Source organism: Leguminivora glycinivorella, chromosome 2, assembly GCF_023078275.1.
Source record: "Leguminivora glycinivorella isolate SPB_JAAS2020 chromosome 2, LegGlyc_1.1, whole genome shotgun sequence".
NCBI classification, from domain to species: Eukaryota; Metazoa; Arthropoda; class Insecta; order Lepidoptera; family Tortricidae; genus Leguminivora; species Leguminivora glycinivorella.
The window spans coordinates 15,154,670-15,176,290 of record NC_062972.1 but is presented as its reverse complement, the minus strand read 5'-3'; the positions used below and the strand labels follow the sequence as shown (position 1 = coordinate 15,176,290).

The 21,621-nt window shown below is 38.8% G+C and overlaps 1 protein-coding gene across 1 annotated transcript in view; it reads right to left on the bottom strand.

Annotated features, from left to right (window-relative positions):
• The window catches only part of LOC125235638 (cadherin-99C), a 166,856-nt gene that overhangs the window by 78,746 nt on the left and 66,489 nt on the right, over positions 1-21,621 (bottom strand). Inside the window, 1 exon segment of the mRNA XM_048142241.1 lies at positions 18,366-18,408. The gene's annotated coding sequence lies outside the window, so the exon portion shown is untranslated.

Genomic DNA, 21,621 nt, shown 5'->3' with positions numbered 1-21,621 from the left:
AGCCAGTTCTCTAACGTTTATCAATCACGATTAACTTGCATGTTTACTAGGAACTAAGAACGTTTTCTTATGTACTAAATTGTGCGTAGTGCAACAAGCGAAAGATAAGACTTACTGAAAAGGGCAAGGAACTCTTATCAAAGCTATTGCGGCAAGCACTGCAAGAGTGTCGCAGAAACAAAATCATAGCTAGTTATTGTCGACTTTGGTTAAATACATCAACTTTGGTCAAATAAACACAACAATTATTTTTCCAATTAAAAGAGAAAACATAAACGTACACACACCGTTCCCATCTACACTTTTTGTGTACTCTTTTCCGATATTGAAGTGAGCACTAAAGAGTACATTGTATTCTTATTAAGCTGTTACATTACACGGTTATGGTGTGTCTAAACTAGTTAAGCATTGTTTAAGAAGAGACTATGGAAATGAAGTAACAGTTAAGTTAATACCACTAAATCAAATGCTATTTGGAATCAAGAACGATCGCCAAACAAGGTAACATGGACACAATATAAATCATAATACTGGCTTGGAAGCGACATGCATAAATGCATATTGATGAAACTTGGCACTTCTGAATTATGAAAAGTTTAAATTGAGAATTCTGTGTTTTAAATTGCAGGTGAATAATGGTGTAGAACGATGAACAGAATAGTGAATCATAATAATTTACACGTGGTGTCGGTGATTTACTAGTAGATGGGACAGATGCAAGATGGGGGGGTCTTATATAACACGTCATTTGAAACATACACTTTGCATGGATATAATATGGTAATATTGGTAATAGCTAAACTGACATAAGTAGTTATAACATCAGAAAGCTGCGTGCAAAAAGTGTTTTAAATGAAATCATTACTTATGTTAGAATGTCAAATCCGGATGCAATATTACACATCACAATCGCCGTGAGAAGTGGATGCGCCCACGGCCTATCACAAACACAAGAATAAATACGCAATAAATAAGCTACATTATTTAGCCCAGAACCATGGATGACTATGGTACAGTTAGTGCAGCGCAGGCCCGCTCTCATTGGTCAAGACAAACGACGTCGTAAATTCCTCTGATTGCCTTAGAAACATTAATAAATATTGACTTGACTAGAAGACGGTGTAAGTTGACAACGCCTCAAACGTTACCTAATATAATAATCATATTCTGCCATAGGAGATGAACGTTGCGTTAATGCAATTCTATATGATGATGCAGTAAACGCGTGTAGAAAATATCCATTCGTACATAAGCTAAAAGAACAAAAGAACCTTCTAAAAGAACCTTTCAAGAAATTTGAGATCGGTCGTTTTATATCGCGACAGCTAGATAATCTCTAGCAGAGAGATTATAAATTGTACAAAGGACAGAAGTAAGTTAGATAAGGTTACCGCCTGACGTAACCCTTAAAATATCAAATATCAAGCCAAGCCAGCACTGTGCGGTTTCCTTTCCGCGCGTTTCGTATACCTATTGCAGAAATGGTATTCAACCGGGTTCACCTTTCAGAGGCTTATATTTTATTTGTATCAATAAATAAAGCAAAGGTCTAACACGGAATTTCAAATAATTTGTTAGCCATTGTATGTCCTCGCATGTTCATATACTACCTATAACTAAACATTTTTTATATTAAAGGAAAAAATGGAAAAATTTACGCTTCCGGCGGGACTTGAACCCGCATCATTTGCAATCCGTGCCCTTGCACTCTTAACCAATTGAGCTACGGAAGCCGCGCCGGACATCGCAAATCTTTCCATGCCTTTCCTTATGTACACACGTCTTAGGGTGACGTCTAGCGCCATCTGCCGACAGACTATTACATCTTGTACGGCACTGGAGTCTCAAGTTATATTGAGAATTCACCAGTAACAATGTGCTAACCCATACTAAATTTATTTTTAACAAGCAGAAACGTCTGCTAACGATTCTAAACATTTTTTATATTAAAGGAAAAAATGGAAAAATTTACGCTTCCGGCGGGACTTGAACCCGCATCATTTGCAATCCGTGCAAGGCTCTTAACCAATTGAGCTACGGAAGCCGCGCCGGACATCGCAAATCTTTCCATGCCTTTCCTTATGTACACACGTCTTAGGGTGACGTCTAGCGCCATCTACCGGCAGACTATTACATCTTGTACGGCACTGGAGTCTCAAGTTATATTGAGAATTCACCAGTAACAATGTGCTAACCCATACTAAATTTATTTTTAACAAGCAGAAACGTCTGCTAACGATTCTAAACATTTTTTATATTAAAGGAAAAAATGGAAAAATTTACGCTTCCGGCGGGACTTGAACCCGCATCATTTGCAATCCGTGCAAGGCTCTTAACCAATTGAGCTACGGAAGCCGCGCCGGGCATCGCAAATCTTTCCATGCCTTTCCTTATGTACACACGTCTTAGGGTGACGTCTAGCGCCATCTACCGACAGACTATTACATCTTGTACGGCACTGGAGTCTCAAGTTATATTGAGAATTCACCAGTAACAATGTGCTAACCCATACTAAATTTATTTTTAACAAGCAGAAACGTCTGCTAACGATTCTAAACATTTTTTATATTAAAGGAAAAAAGTAATAGTCTGTCGGTAGATGGCGCTAGACGTCAACGTCACCCTAAGACGTGTGTACATAAGGAAAGGCATGGAAAGATTTGCGATGTCCGGCGCGGCTTCCGTAGCTCAATTGGTTAAGAGCCTTGCACGGATTGCAAATGATGCGGGTTCAAGTCCCGCCGGAAGCGTAAATTTTTCCATTTTTTCCTTTAATATAAAAAATGTTTAGAATCGTTAGCAGACGTTTCTGCTTGTTAAAAATAAATTTAGTATGGGTTAGCACATTGTTACTGGTGAATTCTCAATATAACTTGAGACTCCAGTGCCGTACAAGATGTAATAGTCTGTCGGTAGATGGCGCTAGACGTCACCCTAAGACGTGTGTACATAAGGAAAGGCATGGAAAGATTTGCGATGTCCGGCGCGGCTTCCGTAGTTCAATTGGTTAAGAGCCTTGCACGGATTGCAAATGATGCGGGTTCAAGTCCCGCCGGAAGCGTAAATTTTTCCATTTTTTCCTTTAATATAAAAAATGTTTAGAATCGTTAGCAGACGTTTCTGCTTGTTAAAAATAAATTTACCTATAACTAAACAAATTGAGGTAAGCGAAGCGATGATCGCATCAGGGACCGGACAACCCCTTCCGCGCTACAAGCCTTTCATTGGGAATCCCTAACGTAAGGACGACCCAATCGAGAGACTCTCCCTTTCGAACTGCAAGCCCATTCATTTGACTAGCCCTTACAAAAAACTTAGCAAAACAATAAAGCTAGCCCTGTGCATTGGCTTACCGCTATCCGATACGGCTTGCAAGCCTTTAATAAGGGTTACCCTTATTTTAAGCGCTATTTATAAGGCTTTCCCTTTTGTTGAAGCGTAGTCGAGCCTTGCGTGAAAGAGACAGGATTATGAATCTAAGCTAGTGTAAGAGGCGGAAGGAAAATGCGCTGTTGCCACTCCGCACTATGCGCCCCATTTTTAATTTTGCAACGAAACATGTTTTCGTTGGATAGAAGTAGAACACGGCTAGAAATTATTTTTAATGAACTGGGAGACAAGGGACTGATGGATCGCCTGATGGTAAATGATCATCGTCGCCCATAGATCAGTATGTACATATGTTCGTACGTATGAATGTATGTAGGTATGTATGAATGTATGTAGGTATGTATGTATGAATATAAATATATAAATATATAAATATGTAAATATGTATGTATGCATGTAAATATACATGTATATTTACATGCATACAGTGTTGGCCGAAAATCAATACAATTAACCATTATCATTACACATTGAAAACGTTAATTGCCAACATAAAAATAAGCCGTTTTCGTCATCCAACTCGCCTTGATGAGTTAATTGGGTGAGCAGTTCCTAAGATAGAGCTGATGCTGAACCCTGGCTTTTCCCAGGGGAACGCGGGTTTGGTTTAACATAGGCAAGCGCTGTTTTCGTCATCGGACTTGTTTTGATGAGTACTTGAGTGAGCAGTAACCAAGGTAGAGCTGATGCTGAACCCTGGCTATTTCTAGGGGAACTCGGGTTTCGTGCAACATAGGCAAACGCTGTTTTCTTCATCGGACTTGTATTGATGAGTACTTGAGTGAGCAGTAACCAAGGTAGAGCTGATGCTGAACCCTGGCTTTTCCCAGGGGAACGCGGGTTTGGAGTAACATAGGCAAGCGCTGTTTTCGTCATCGGACTTGTCTTGATGAGTACTTGTGTGAGCAGTAACCAAGGTAGAGCTGATCCTGAACCCTGGCTATTCCTAGGGGAACGCGGGTTTGGAGTAACATAGGCAAGCGCTGTTTTCGTCATCGGACTTGTTTTGGTGAGTACTTGAGTGAGGAGTAACCAGGGCAGAGCTGATGCTGAACCCTGGCTATTCCTAGGGGAACTCGGGTTTCGTGCAACATAGGCAAACGCTGTTTTCGTCATCGGATTTGTATTGATGAGTACTTGAGTGAGCAGTAACCAAGGTAGAGCTGATGCTGAACCCTGGCTATTCCTAAGGGAACTCGGGTTTCGTGCAACATAGGCAAACGCTGTTTTCGTCATCGGACTTGTCTTGATGAGTACTTGAGTGAGCAGTAACCAAGGTAGAGCTGATGCTGAACCCTGGCTTTTCCCAGGGGAACGCGGGTTTGGAGTAACATAGGCAAGCGCTGTTTTCGTCATCGGACTTGTCTTGATGAGTACTTGAGTGAGCAGTAACCAAAGTAGAGAGCTGATGCTGAACCCTGGCTTTTCCCAGGGGAACGCGGGTTTGGAGTAACATAGGCAAGCGCTGTTTTCGTCATCGGACTTGTCTTGATGAGTACTTGTGTGAGCAGTAACCAAGGTAGAGCTGATGCTGAACCCTGGCTATTCCTAAGGGAACGCGGGTTTGGTGTAACATAGGCAAACGCTGTTTTCGTCATCGTGAAATATCTGAGACTCGTCTTTATGACTGGTACTTGGTTGAGTTGAGTAGTACCATAGAATCTGTCAAACTATTTCTGTTGATTGTTGTGAATTCTATGAAGATCGTTTGAAACAGAAATACTTTTCTGGTGGAAATCAAGCATACAGCGCGTCTGATAGTAAGTAGTTACCGTAGTCTATGGACGCTTGGAACTCCAGTATTCTCTTTATTCCCTGTGTTACTATTAGTGAAATCGACTGTACTTAATTTTGATATTCAAATGGATATACATACGTATTTTTTTAGACACAAATAAAGTGTTTCATGTATGGCAAATTAATAAATGTGTTCTAACTACTTGATGTTAATATTCACTTCTGGTAAGATTTTTGTTCAATTAATATTATGTTTTTATGCCTAACTTGAGATTGCATGAAATATTTCTATATTATAATGTACCGAAACCAGAGTTGCCCTAGATACCGCCAGGGCTCAGCTACAGCGCTGTCTTGCGCTACTGCGCACCCAAGTCCTCGTCAAGACATGTCCGATGACGCAAACAGCGTTTGCCTATGTTACACCAAACCCGAGTTCCCCTAGGTACAGCTAGGTTTCAGCATCAGCTCTATCTTGGGTACAGCTCACCCAAATACTCATTAAGACAAGTCCGATGACGAAAACAGCGTTTGCCTGTGTTACACTAAACCCGAGTTCCCCTAGGTGCAAACAGAGTTCAGCATCAGCTGGACTTTGGGTACTGGGTACTGCTCACTCGAGTACTCAAGACAAGTCCGATGACGAAAACAGCGTTTGCCTGTGTTGTGTTACACTAAACCCGAGTTCAACTAGGTGCAGCCAGAGTTCAGCATCAGCTGGACTTTGGGTACTGCTCACTCGAGTACTCATCAAGACAAGTCCGATGACGAAAACAGCGTTTGCCTGTGTTACACGAAACCCGAGTTCCTCTAGATGCAGCCAGGGTTCAGCATCAGCTGGACTTCGGGTACTGTTCACTTGAGTACTCATCAAGACAAGTCCGATAACGAAAACAGCGTTAGCCTGTGTTACACTAAACCCGAGTTCCCTTAGGTGCAGCCAGAGTTCAGCATCAGCTGGACTTTGGGTACTGCTTGCTCGAGTACTCATCAAGACAAGTCCGATGACGAAAACAGCGTTTGCCTGGGTTACACTAAACCCGAGTTCCCCTAGCTGCAGCCAGGGTTTAGCATCAGCTGGATTTCGGGTACTGCTCACTCGAGTACTCAACTACTCATCAAGACAAGTCCGATGACGAAAACAGCGTTTGCCTGTGTTACACTAAACCCGAGTTCCCATAGGTGCAGCCAGAGTTCAGCATCAGCTGGACTTTGGGTACTGCTCGCTCGAGTACTCATCAAGACAAGTCCGATGACGAAAACAGCGTTTGCCTGGGTTACACTAAACCCGAGTTCCCCTAGCTGCAGCCAGGGTTTAGCATCAGCTGGATTTCGGGTACTGCTCACTCGAGTACTCATCAAGACAAGTCCGATGACGAAAACAGCGTTTGCCTGTGTAACACTAAACCCGAGTTCCCCTAGGTGCAGCCAGGGTTCAGCATCAACTGCACTTCGGGTACCGCTCACTCGAGTACTCATCAAGACAAGTCCGATGACGAAAACAGCTTTTGCCTGTGTTACACTAAACCCGAGTTCCCAAAGGTGCAGCCAGGGTTCCGCATCAGCTGGACTTTGGGTACTGCTCACTCGAGTACTCATCAAGACAAGTCCGATGACGAAAACAGCGTTTGCCTGTGTTACACTAAACCCGAGTTCTCCTAGATGCAGCCAGGGTTCAGCATCAGCTGGACTTCGGGTACTGCTTACTCGAGTACTCATCAAGACAAGTCCGATGACGAAAACAGCGTTTGCCTGTGTTACACTAAACCCGAGTTCCCATAGGTGCAGCCAGAGTTCAGCATCAGCTGGACTTTGGGTACTGCTCGCTCGAGTACTCATCAAGACAAGTCCGATGACGAAAACAGCGTTTGCCTGGGTTACACTAAACCCGAGTTCCTCTAGGTGCAGCCAGGGTTCAGCATCAGCTGGACTTCGGGTACTGCTCACTCGAGTACTCATCAAGACAAGTCCGATGACGAAAACAGCGTTTGCCTGTGTGACACTAAACCCGAGTTCCCCTAGGTGCAGCCAGGGTTCAGCATCAACTGCACTTCGGGTACTGCTCACTCGAGTACTCATCAAGACAAGTCCGATGACGAAAACAGCGTTTGCCTGTGTTACACTAAACCCGAGTTCTCCTAGGTGCAGCCAGGGTTCAGCATCAGCTAGACTTCGGGTACTCATCAAGACAAGTCCAATAAAAAAAACCGGCCAAGAGCGTGTCGGGCTACGGTCAGAACCTATCAAGTTCAAAACAATTTTCCTAGAAAGTCGTTATAAAGTTCTAGTTTTGTGATTTTTTTCATATTTTTTAAACTTATGGTTCAAAAGTTAGAGGGGGGGGGACGCACTTTTTTTCCTTTAGGAGCGATTATTTCCGAAAATATCAATATTATCAAAAAACAATCTTAGTAAACCCTTATTCATTTTTAAATACCTATCCAACAATATATCACACGTTGTGGTTGGAATGAAAAAAAAATCAGCCCCCACTTTACATGGGGGGGGGTACCCTAATAAAACATTTTTGCCATTTTTTTTTTGAACTTTGTTGGCGTGATTGATTTGATATACATACTGGGTCCAAATTTCAGCTTTCTAGTGCTAACGGTTACTGAGATTATCCGCTGACGGACGGCCGGACAGACAGACATGGCGAAACTATAAGGGTTCCTAGTTGACTACGGAACCCTAAAAAGCAGCGTTTGCCTGTGTTACACCCGAGCAAAGCAGGAGCCTATCATAACTATAAGTATTTGGTATTGAAAATTGAACCTTATTTTATCTACAGCCGTTTCCATTAAACAGAAACGCGCAAATATCACACACAGTGCCGCATCGCATCATTAAATAACACTTCCAGACAGAAACACCTGAAGGATTGGAGGTTCGTTTCCGGCATTTAAGATGAATGTACACTCTTTTCTTGAAGTTCGTATCGGTCCGGAAATACCGCAGGCGACAGTTCATTCCAGTTTAGCTGTGCGAGGCAGGAAATTTCTGAAGAAACGCACAGTTCAGGATTGCCAGCCATCCTAAATAAATGGAAATACTGTCAACTATAACAAAGATGGAACAACGGTATGTCATACGCAAATTACACTTGTATGGACAAGCGCGCAAAAATTAAACACAAACTGCTAAACCGCAAAGGGACAGTTTAAAATGACTAACACAACCCCTTTTTGTGCATTAACCTTATTTAAATAATTTTGTAAAATGGATGGAAAAACTCCAAAAACAGCAGATGCCGAACACAAACAGGCTTCATAACAGGAAAGCGTCTCAAAGTTGAAGGGCCACCTGCCGACTCTGTCGAGTCTTTGCATAACGAAGCGCAATTTATAGAGCGGTACCACGTAGGCGTACCGCAGTCGTCCAGACATCGCAATGTTATCTCCTTTGGATAGAATGTGAAGGCACAGCGGTACCTTATTATGAGTGAAGTCAACTTTCAACAAAGCGTTGGAAAAGATTATGCTGTATTTATTTCTGCTTAAACTTGCTCCTGCTATGTATATAGGTACTTTACCTTAATTCGTTTGACAAATAACATAAACAACGGAATTGAGCATAAAAGAAAATAAATACATACATACATAGACAGATAGACATACACACGCAATCTTTAAGCACATGTTTGTTTTATGCGATAAACGCCGCATTAAACGCGATGCGTTTACCACACACACATTACATCAGATAACCTACCCAAGTAGCACAGATAGCTGTATAAGTGTACACATTAGGGTCTATTCGGAGCCCTACGCGTTTTAGCACTGTTATAAGAGCGTTCAGAGGAACCTTCGGCTGCATAGTAGCATTCAGTGAAATTTAAACAGCTTAAGCAGTTTAAGAGCTGCATTACGGTGGAGAACAGTACCACTAATTCGCCAATAGTGCTGTAATGGTATATTTGCAACGACCTTATTCAGCTATTAGCATTTTTGACAGCCTAGAACGTAATAAGAGCTGCGTAGTAGATCACACTACGCCAAAAGCGGTATGAGGCCACTTGTGACCTTTTAAAACGCTGACTTTTTAAGATAGCACATGTGGACCATTAAAAAGCCAAAAGAGGTATAATGGAGAAAATGTGGCGTATAATACTGCTTAGAGTTGAACATTTATACCACAAATCAGCCTTTATATCGCCTTTATTATTATCTGCATAGCGGCTGTTTAAAACACCCACTAGACGCCTGGTAGCTATTTTGTGGGACACTTGTGTACCGTAATAACGGCTATTGCTTTATAGTGGTACACTTGTAGATTATTAACTAGGAATAAGCTGAATAAATGTTATTTTATGGTAACTTGTAACCTCCTCGTCTTTATTATGAATCCACCATTTTTATTGTTTAACCTATAAATTCATCCTGATTAATTTTCGACTTTTATGATATTTTGGGTATAAATTATGAATGTATTGTATCAGTTATAGCTTTTTAATACCATAATGCTGACTTTGTATTGTATAAATCTCTCCAAAACACAAAAAAAAATATTTCATCAGATCTTATTTATATGTCGTAACTAATTAAAAACTGAATATTTACGTGGCGCATTAAAATTTTGTTAGTAAATATGTATATATAATGTCGGTAAACTTTCATTCCCAAACATATTTGCGTAAGATATACAAAACAAAACGTAGTTACCAATACCAACAGATAAACCATTCACCATTAAAGTTTCACTCACTAAAGTTCCAACCTAGCTAGAATATAAGTAAAAATTTGTTTGCATTTCACCTAAATGTATGAAATCACGTATATAATGTGACCGTTTAGCTATGTACCCTTAAGGCTGTCTAATTTGTGCCCATTTAAGAGTATTGGGCTGCCTTCGCTATTATAGAGCTTTTACATAGCTCTTTATGTACCTTTAGTACAGCCTAAAGCGTTAAAAAATGCCTTTATTCAGCTGTTATACAGCAAATGTAACCTAATGGCCATATAAACAGATAAATTATGCTGACTTTGCAAAATTAGGCGTTTTTAGGAGACACCCAGGTAGTGGTAAAATTGTTTTCCAACGCGATATACAGTTGTTTTACTCGTAAGCAAACCTTAAGGTTTTATTGGTGACAGAATCTTTATCAGCAACTCGACTCTACCAACGCAACTGTCCACTGTCAGCTCCGTCGAGGATTGCGAGAAAATTTTAAATGAGAACTAGTTTGAAATGTGGTTGTTGATTGTGTATTTAAAGCTGTGTTTATACGGCGACGTCGACAGCCATCCAAGATGTCTGGCAAGCTGCTACTTATGCTGAGAATATAGCATTTCTTATGATATATTCACGATGAATCATCAATGTTTATAAATGGAAAATTAATGAAATAACACTAGAACTAACGATTAAATTTTTAAGGTATATGACCTATTTACGGAGTCGGGTTATAATGGCATTTGCTCAGATTTGACTTAATACAGGTATAACAACGTTTACGATAGTTGTAATTTCTTGACAACGACAGCGGCAGTGATTTACTTATACCTATAACAAAAACTTGGAAACAAATAATTATGTACTTAATGTAAGTATTAGTGTGCAGAATAAACATATAATTAACATGTATAATCGATGCACAAACGTCTTGCAGAGGTCACGTTAATTTTGATCTTGATTTAAATAGTAAATTCCGCTCGTAGAATAATCCGCAACAGTTTAGAAAAGGGCTCACATCAAGATTGAATTGATTCATTAGATATTTGATTAACCCATAGATATAGCCCCGAGATATGCAAAACGGGACACGGTATCTTTGAGCGGATAAGTCAGTTATTTACATTTACACGTCCACATAGCATGTGTTGGTCGGAGGCAGTCGCGCACGATCAGTAGTTACTGGGTAAGCGAATCCGAAAGCGAAGATACCCTACTCCCCACTGAGTCTTACACGTAAAGCCTCACTCATGCTAACTACTGAAGCTTGTTCTGTAACACTGATTCCTACTACCAAAATTAGGTCAGTTATCAAAAGTCTATTTGAAACTGTCGTAACCAATTAACGGACTTACAAAAACAATTAGACCAAAGTAGCTTACCTTTTTAGTTCTATCAACAAAAAAAAAATTAAATATTGCAAGTGCAATAAATCATTACTTACAATTGGAACTAAATAATAAATCACTGGTTTGAGACGAATACAAAAAGCTGACATTTTAAGAGAAACATGAAGTCTCTAATAAATTTCAAAAGATTCTTAGATAATCACCAAGACATTTTTGACAGCTCTTAATCGAGTTTATTTTTTGTTGACGGCCAGTTACGATTACGATAGACGTTACGATTTAACACAGACACGATAGTGAATTTAATTACTGGTGTCTTGTAGTCAACAAAAACAAAATAATCATTATATCACTTATTAATTCGTATCGTCTTTGCCTTTGGCTAGTCTGTGGTCAAGAGTAAGCCCATTTATAATAAAAAAAAAAAAAATCATATATACGAACATGTATTGTAATTCTAATTCTGTTAAATTATATTATAATTATGTTGTTACTAACCATGCTATAGAATGTAAAAATTCTGAAATAAATGTTTGATTGATTGATTGATTGATATATGTGTATGCATACGTTTGTATGTAATTTAGACAGTAAACAAAACCAGTGGTACACGTAATAACCCAACAACAAAATTTGTAAATAAGAGGTAATTGGAAAGCAAAGCAAGCAAAACAGTTAAAATTGGAGACATGAAAACGCAGCACAGCAGGTGAAGGCGCGTGAGATTTTGAAAATAGAGAGACTGAACGTGGACGAATACTTTTGACGTTTTATCTTTAGACTACGTGCTACCACGTAAGCTCTCACTTAACGCCAGTCACGTCCCTGATAGTGTGACGATGGGTCTTGCTCAAAACGTCGTAATTTCGAGCAATACCGTAATACTAGGGCGCCAGCTCGGTAGCGAAACGTGAGCGATAATTTAACGAGAACGGTACTCGAATATCAAGATCGTTTATGTATCGCTTATCGCGGATCGCCGCGGTCGGAATTTAAGGTCGTATCTTCGGCGACTCAGCCGCAATCTATGCAACGCATCAAAGGGCCTGATAGAGATATTTGCTTGGCAAATAACAATGCTCTGTACCGCTGGCAAAGAACTCATCTTAACGGTCCTATTTGTTAGTTTGCATTTCTAACGGTGGTTATATAAATTGCAGAATTTGATTAGAAGAATTTAAAAAAAAATTATGCAAGTCTATCTCTCTTCAAGTCTACAGATTCTCTCTCTGAGAGTCTGTCAACTCATTCCACCACAAGCAACTTTCAAATTAGCGACATCGTCGGCTATAATTAAAAAGCCGGTTGATACCTTTCAGAAAGATCCTAGCAGTAAACGAAATTAAATTGCACCCAAATATGATCACGGTTCAATAAAACGACGCTCAGAAAACAGTTACTTCTATAATGAAATGCAACGAAAAAGTTAATTACCATGAAGACAAACAAGCCGAGAGCATTGAACGTTGTATAAAAATAACAATACAGGAGGCAGTTGACTCTTGTCAAGAACACTGACCAAATTCGGGGCCACCAAGGTGATGTAGTTAAGAATGAAGATTACGAGTATTTTGCCGTACTCGCTTTCTCCTAGTGCGAATAGTTAGAAGTTTAAGCCTACCCATATATAGAGAATCGCATTAATCATTTTAGTAAGTAGTCAGATCAGGTATCAGGCAAAACTAGTTTAAGCTACAGACAATTTCGGAATCCTTGTGTCATATCACAGGTGTGCACAAATGAAAAAATAAAAAATATAATTTATTCGCTCCGAGTCTGAGCTTATAAAAGCTTCAATGAGCCAATTTCATTCTAACTAAAAAGAAACCGATCTTACAAGAGATCTTATTAGTGTACATGTTTCATATTAACCGTTGCGTCACTCTAATTTTGAGTAGCAAATTAAATAGTATGCACAGTACGCCATTTCATTATTCTTCCAAATACAATTTAGATTGATATCCGCGAAGAAAGTTGTGTAACGCGACTCCATTGAGGGCTATTACATCGGATTTTCACGTCAATTACACGAGCCGTGCAATTATTGATGTGTATCGATAGATCATTGTAACATTAGGCGATGATTTTAATTTGAGATTTCAGTGCCCGCGGCACACGTCGTCACGGTTTTGCTTTGTTTGAAAAGTTTGCGTTTTAACATCTCAAATTCGCAACTTAGGATGAACTCGTTCGTTCCTACCCTGGGACTGAAAATAATGTCCATTTCGGGTATGTCAGTCCATCGCGTACCTTTCAGATTTAGATTGAGTAAATTTTGAATAATTTATTCAGAAACGTAATAACTAATAAGTGAGATCGACCCCAATTTTCCCCATAAACAAATCTATTATAGCGATAAGGGATTAAGAAAACAGTTACCTACGCTGAGCGACGATAATATTAAGTCAATAGTTACGTCCCAATTTTTAACCACGGGAGTCATAAGGTCGAACGATACCGTAAATCGATTAAAGCGGCATAGATTTTAAGTTTAAACTAACAACAATTTTGTTTAATCTTAGAATTTCAAACACGCCAATTACTTTAATGACCGGAACGATAGAACGACAAATAAGGAATCTTTGTATCAGGTATTTAAAACACGAACGCATGATACTTTTAAAGCAGGACCAAAAGCAGATAAATGTGAACCGTTAGTTGGTACGGAATATAGGATTACCTCCCTAGAGATCCCGCATGTTGAATGTAAGTATCAAGACTAAGTATATTTAGAGCAGGTATATATATATATATATATATATATATATATATATATTTAAATGTATATGTATGTATGTATATATGTTATATTTATGTAAATCTATAATATGTAATTTATATGTATATAAGTCCCTATTTTTTTCTTTAACGTAGTCCAATAAAATCAAGTCTTTAGTGTTCTTTACATATCCCGCACCTTTTTTTGGTCTTCTCTGTTTGGCCTAAAGGTTGACTGGTAGAAAATGCCATGTAGCATTAAGTCCGCCTTTTGTAACTGTATATTTTTACTGTGCAATAAAGTTTAACAGGGTGTCCACGACAAAACCCAAAAAAAAATCCCTGACTTTTCCCTGACTTTCCATGACCATTTAAGAAAATTTCCCTGACCAAATTTTCATTCTATGATGACATTTTTACCACTTTTGCTCAGGGTTGTGAAAAAACGGTTTTTTTCTGTCATGAAAAAAAAAACCTGAAAAAAGCAGTTTTTTTTTTTAGAAAAACGGAAGCCTTATATGATCACTCGTGCGTCTGTCTGTCCGTCTGTCACAGCAATTTTTTCTCACGTACGTAAAGTACGCATATTAAAATTTGCAAGGCAGTTCATACTTTTATGCCTACGGTTTTTTTTACCTTTATGTTAACTATTAAACTTTAATTTCTGTTTTTATAAAACTAACATTAACGAAATATGTAGTTGGTAGTTATCGCCATTTACTTTTGGTTATACCAGTGCAGTGCCGGCCCGTGCACTCTATCAGAGTAGAGCGAGTTTGAGTTTCGGCATCCTTGAATATGGTATGGTAGAAAAAAATATCGCGAGCGCAGCGAACGCGAAAAATTTTCTCCTTTTATACGTCCCTGGGACTGATAGTAGTTATTACGTACAGTGAGCTGAAAAATTGCATGGAGAAAGTATAAATGAACTCATTGATAAATTCGCCATGCACTTTTGCAGCTGATAGTACATTAACATAGCAAACAAAATGGAGTACCAGAACGAGTAGGAGAGCAGCAAAGCAGGCTTGAAATGAAAACGAGATTTTGAGCGTAGTGAGCGTGACCGAAAACTAAAATATGACCACTGTAAAAGTAGTAAACGCGAGCGAAGCGAGCGCGAAATTTTTTGTCTGTTGTCAGAATCGAGATGCCCATTTAGGTGTTTGGCCTCGACATGCCTTTAGGTTACTAAGTGATTCTTATCGTCAGGCTTATTATCCTACTATGCTCCTTTGACTCATATAAAATTGCGCCTCTATGTGACGTTTTGCGCCATTGGCTTTATCAGAAACTCCGCTTTGAAACGTTGGATAGATACTTAGAATTTGGACAGCGACGTAACTTTGTCGTTTTCACGTCGCCCATTATGAATGATGTACAAATATTTATGTATAGATAAATTAAGGTCAGCTAGAGCATGAAGATATCCCTCATTAGTAATCACTGGGATGGAGGCCAGGCACTATACTTGTCATAAATAGTCTAAAGAAACAATTCTAAGTTGCCTTAAAATCACTACCGCGATCCATCTTTGCTGTCATGGATGTGGCCAACCCAAGAAACCATATAAATTTTTCAATACTTTTTGTTTTTTTTCTTGGTGCCAAATTTTTCCCTGACCTCCAAATCATTTCCCTGACTTTCCCTGACTTTCCATGACCACTATGAGCTTCCCTGACTTTTCCCTGACTTTCCAGAAAGTGGACACCCTGTTTAAATAAATAAATAAATGTACGTACAACCTTCCCAGCCGACATACAACTACATACATTCAGTAAAAGCTTATATACTAACAAATTATACCAATTCAAGCGTACACTCAAGGACTGTAGAGCCAAATAGAGGCTACAATACTTTTGTTATGCCATAGTTAAGCTATGACATGTCCAGTATAAAAAGAGTTAGAAGTGGATCTACAATTAAAGTCCGTGACCGTACTAAACTGCAGTGTAACATAGTCAAGGATTGAGAGTGCTACTAAAGCTATATTTTCTCTCTTCAGAGACCTATGACTGCGCGGTACGAAGTGATGAGCGCGTGTAGTTCATCAATCTCGTGGGAGACAATCTGCGGTAAGATCGGTACGGAGGCAGGATATAGAGCAGTCCGCGTACAATTGATGATACAGCGCGCGACACTGACAGAGATAGAAGGACGTTAGTGCTAACAAATACATGCTGCTTGTTACATCAGAATGTGGTACGCGGGGTCTACTTAAGAGCTAAACCGTTACTGTTTGTGATGTTTGTCACATTCTGTGCGGAAGCATACAAATACATTGAACAGAACAAAATTGTGTACCTTGACAGGCTTCTTCACTCACTCTTTTTGGGCTTGAAAGAGAGCTGAGAGTGATCGCGGATATCATAGTTTGTCAAATTTTGTTTTTAGTATCGAATGTTAAAAAAATGAAAGAAAACTATGTTAACGCCCGAAGTAGAAAAGTTGCTTTAAAATAATTGGTTTCCCGTTGTATTATTTATTCCAATTGGCAGCAATCAGTTCTCCTATCTGGTGCGAGTTATCACCCCGCAATGAGGGCAGGCAACCGTTACTCTCAGAGCCTGCAGATGCAAACACACGAATTGTCTGCGGATTAAACTTTATCTGTTCATTATTAAAATTGTCTCTTTAAGTGCATTAATAAAAGTAAGGACAATGGGCTATTTCAGTCACTGTTAGGTATCGACTGCAAGTTGCGTAGCACTTTGCGTTAATATGAGATATGTCGATGTAACATTGAAGTCGACTGTGACATATGTGTAGTTCATGTCGATGGAGTTTTGTACACAAATTCGTAAAAATCCATCATTTAATAACATGATATTACGATTTACGAGTCGTGGCGCTCGTCTTCGTGAATGACACGTTATGTACCTACAGCCGATTTTTGCTAAATATGTTACTGGTGTACCTAATGTAGCTCAAGCCTCACCTCAGAGTCCTGAGATATCGATAGAAAAAGTAGGTATGTCTGCCGATTCTGCGCTGATATATGTAAGGTTGTTTAATGTAATGACCGTCATAAATTAATATGAAAAAAAAAACGCTCATGATCAAAGACACCGTTCATACTTCCAGAGCGCTTAACACGTCGTTCTTTTTTTGTTTTACGTGTAAGTAGCGACGCTAGTAAACTACCACATTTACTTGCGCAGCAGTCGGTCAATCAAGCCGTTGCGCAATATAAACTTACAGCGTATATTAAGCAAATGGTTTAAGAGTAAACGTAGACGCGCATGCAACCACGGCCCAGTTTTTACGTCGGTGTCTCAGAGTCGAACTGCGATCTTTGACTTGCTTTTACTCGTGATAAATTGCACGCATGTGAAATATAATAATCGGTAATTCAAAGATATTTTTCGCTGTGCATTGTAATTTAAAGGTTAAGCCATCAATGTAATGACATGTGGTAAATGATATGTTCAGAATATAATAGTTCGATGTCATGTGAATTTTATTCGAGTATCATGTTACTAAACTAGTTAAGGTAGGTACGACATCAAACTAGTAGAAGTCAGTTAGTAAACATTAGCATTTAAGCAAAACGCCAGCACAGATCTTACTGCCGTGTCTGCATACATTTGTATACCCATATACGTAAACAAACTAACAGAACCAATGACTGGTAGTTTACAGTTACATTCAGATCAGCGGTATTTGAGAATTCCGCAACTGCACATTGACGCCACTTTGTATTAGAAATTCCGCCGACGTAACTATATGCTGCCGTAACCAATTGATCTACTATATCCAGTCCACTCTGTAGACTTTGAAACTAAACGTATCGTTAACAAAGCCTAGGGGCACAATTTGTAACACCTACAGTAACTGGGAAGAAACGGCGACTTTATAACTCGAATTAGCTACTTGTTTGTGTGCATTTTCAATTGAATTTTATACTTGCTCTGTTCCTGCCGGCTATCATGTTGGCGTAAATCATTTCGTTGTTGGTACAAATAAATCGAATGACCACCAATGTCCCCTACATCCTTATATAGTTTTAAAGTTTATGATAATGGTGCCATTTTACTATAATTTCATTTGTGCAAATATTGTTTTAAGTAACGAATGCGTATCATGTTTTATGCCTAGCCAAGCAGGAAACTCGGATTCACGACATATACCGCTTGTATTTGGCATTCCTATCTATCGATGTAAACTTACGATCGTCGTACGTCAACATTCACGACTGCGTTAGGCCATAAAGCAATCTGGAACTCGTTGAATAACTTTTGCAGACCCTTATGTGGTAGCCGGGTTTATTTTAAATCATCGTCATTGCACTGTCAGGCCGCGACAAAATAATTTAATGACTTTATTTTGTCACAGACGAAGCGTAGGTAGTCCAATTCCTTGAGCTTTCGGTTCAGTGCCGCACCCGCGCTTTTGAAACTGGGCATTCATCCACTTAGGGAGTGGATTAGATGCCAGTGTAGACCCATTATGTTCTTATGACAAAGACTTCTGTTACAAAATACGTTTGGACAAACTTACCTAAATATTGCGCCGTATCATAATCGTACCACCATCTTGGAATCTGTAAACAAACCAATTATTAAGGTTAATATGTAAAATAAACTTTAAAAGAAATTTATTTACTTAATTGTGATTAGGTTTAATAAAAACACAGCTTATCTAATATGTATAGTATTAGCAATGTGGTAATAATCGGAACAACTGTTACTCTAAATGTCAATAGGCAAATGATCAAGCAAAATGAAGCACGCTTTCATAATCTTATACTTTTAAACGAGCAATTCTTGTATATTTATTTATTTATTTATTTATATATTTATTTATTTACACTGACGATCTCGGAAACCGCTCTAACGATTTCGCAGAAATTTGTTATGTGGGGGTTTGTGAAAAATCGGTCTAACTTATCCTTAGGTCACGGAAAACGCGAATTTTCGAGTTTTCATGCGTTTTTCTTCGCGCGCCATCTCGTGTGCAGTAGTTGTACTGTTAAGACAGAATTCTTTCGGTCGATGTAAGTACTATTTATTGCAAACACTAGATGGCGACACAGGTCAAGGCTAAAACGAATAGAAAATACACTATTTGAGTTTTTGTGGCGAAATGCGCGCCATCTCGTGTGGAGTAGTTGTGTTGTTAAGGCTGAGAATTCTTTCGCTCGATGTAGGTACTATTCATTTTTGAACTAGATGGCGACACATGTCAAGGATACGAAACAGAACCGAGCGAAGCTCGGTTGCCCAGATATTAATCATAATACATGACGTGAACAAGCTTCGTGCTTCCTTTATTTTGCTAAGTAAACGCTGCCAAGATAATAATAGCTAAATAATGACAATTCCGTGCTGTGTGTAAAATATACAATTAGGAATTCGTGGGAACTAGTACTTGTAATTATTCTACCTTAAGAGATACTAATGGCGGCGGTGAGGTCGTATATCAGAATGTATATAAGTGAACGGTAGAGCAAAAAAACCCAGTGACTGATGACCTGACATCGTAAATTTTCTAGCAATTTCGGTGCAATGCAACATGGTACAAAAAAGGGATTTAAACATTTTTAGGTAGATGATCAATATAACTGAGGTTCATTTTAAATATTGTTAGTTACCCCAACAAGATAAGGACATACATATTTTAAAACGACAATCCTGCACCGAAATTGCTAAAAAATTTACGATATCTGCTGATGACAATTACAACGATTGTAATGAGACTTGATTATCACCAAAGAAAACAAAAGAAAGAGATATGTTAAAAGCTTTATATGTCGATGATTATCACAGTCACAAGACAAACATTTCGACAGCTGATCATCAACCTTTTATACAGAGATGTCATTATTCTTTAAGAACCGTGAGTCGACTTCGTATTCTCGCTTACATTAGTGGCAATAGTGGCATGGGGGTCAGCATAAAAGGTACACGACTTGGCTGCTAATTATGTATGTATTACAAAAATCATTCTTTAAAATATCATTGCGTATAAGAATTTGGAATGTTGGTATCGTTAGTAATTTATTTCATTTTACGCATGACTGCATTAATGCTAGTTCAAAGTAAAGGTATATATGTTTCAAGCAAAAAATTCAAAGAATCTTCACAGGTAATTACGAAGATTCTTTCTGACTAACAGCAGCAAAAGACAAAAAAAATAACCATGGATAGCTAACACGAGAATCTATAATCTAATCGATCGTAACAAAACAATTTCACAATAGTTTTAATTTTCATACAATGACCTAGGTAAGCAGGCTCGCATTACTAAACTTTTTATTATATTGCTCAGTACGATTGTGGACAGCAAACCGCAGTTTTCAGAGCGTCTCGTTCTCACAGGGCTCTTTATCGCTACTTGTTGTCACACTTGAATGAGAAACAACTCGTATTCCGTTTACTTAACCTTACTTTTGGAACGACCGCTTTTAATGATTAAATGCAGGGATGCTGCTGAATTAAATATAAACTGTAACAAAAGGCTATAAAGTTAATTATTGAATGATTATAATATAGTAAATAAGATGCTTTGTTTAGATACCGCCGCTATTGCCTGGCGTGGTCAGGTTTCCTCCGCAATAGATCTTACATTTCACATAATTAGTGAAATACGGAGGCAAAGTTAAGATTCGTATTAAATATCGTCAAAGAATATGGTAATATCAAATTTCCATAAGATTATTGAAAATGTGTCAGTCAAGAATCACTCAATCTTCTCGGAGAGTCTTAATAACCAATTTTAGAACGGGTAATAACCATAACTGTACCACAAAACTCCTACATTATGGCTTCAAATCACTACAAATTGTTGGTTCCAACGGTCCAACGCATAATTAAACCCGAAAACGATAGTCGACAGATTAGAGGAGGAAATGGCCAATCTCCCAAAACTGATATAGTGATATAGCTCGAGTCAGTGACCGCTGACCACAACGTGATGACAATGTGCTTAGTGGTGTTTGCAGTACTGAACTGACCAATTATTTATATTTTTTATTAGGTACCTTTATCCAACTTGTGTATACAAGATATTCGTATTATTAATAAGAGAGTTTTTGAATTACTCTTCTCCCCCTTTAATTAATTGTTGATTTTTTTGGCAATAACAATAAATCTACTATAAAGCCTCCGCCGCACATAAAGCGTTTTGATAACGTAGCGTCAGCGGTGCGCCGCATGTGCGCGCATTCCGCTCGCAATCCGCGCTCGTTAGTTCCCGCCGGCGCTCGCTGAACGCAACGCCAGCGTTCGTCCGGCGCACCGCTATCAATGCGCTCCGCTGACGCTCCGCTAACGCTCCGCTAACGCTCCGCCTACGCTGTCATAACGCGTATGTGTGGCCGAGCTTTTAACACTTCAAGTTCTCGCGTTTTGTACACATTTTTTAAGACACATACAAAACCGAAATCGAAACGTTGGGTAAAAGGTAATAAATTAATAATGCTATTTTATCGTGTTCGACCCGTATGTGTCTTAAAAATAAATCTACTTCTGGGTGCCAAGGAAAGCCAATAAATCACGAGTAAACGGTTTCTGAAATGACTTTCTATTTATTCGTCTACGACGTTTTCAATAATAATGTCTACAAGAATGTGAGTATTAATCACTAATCACATGAAAATGAAAATGATTTATTTTATAAAAAAATCAACATTGCTAAATACATAGTTGTCGAGTCCTAGTGGGTACGAAGTACCTGTATCAGGAGACCTCGCTCTTCCAGAATTACAGTTTATGATCTTTTACTATATGGTACATTTTTTATTTCTAATATACTA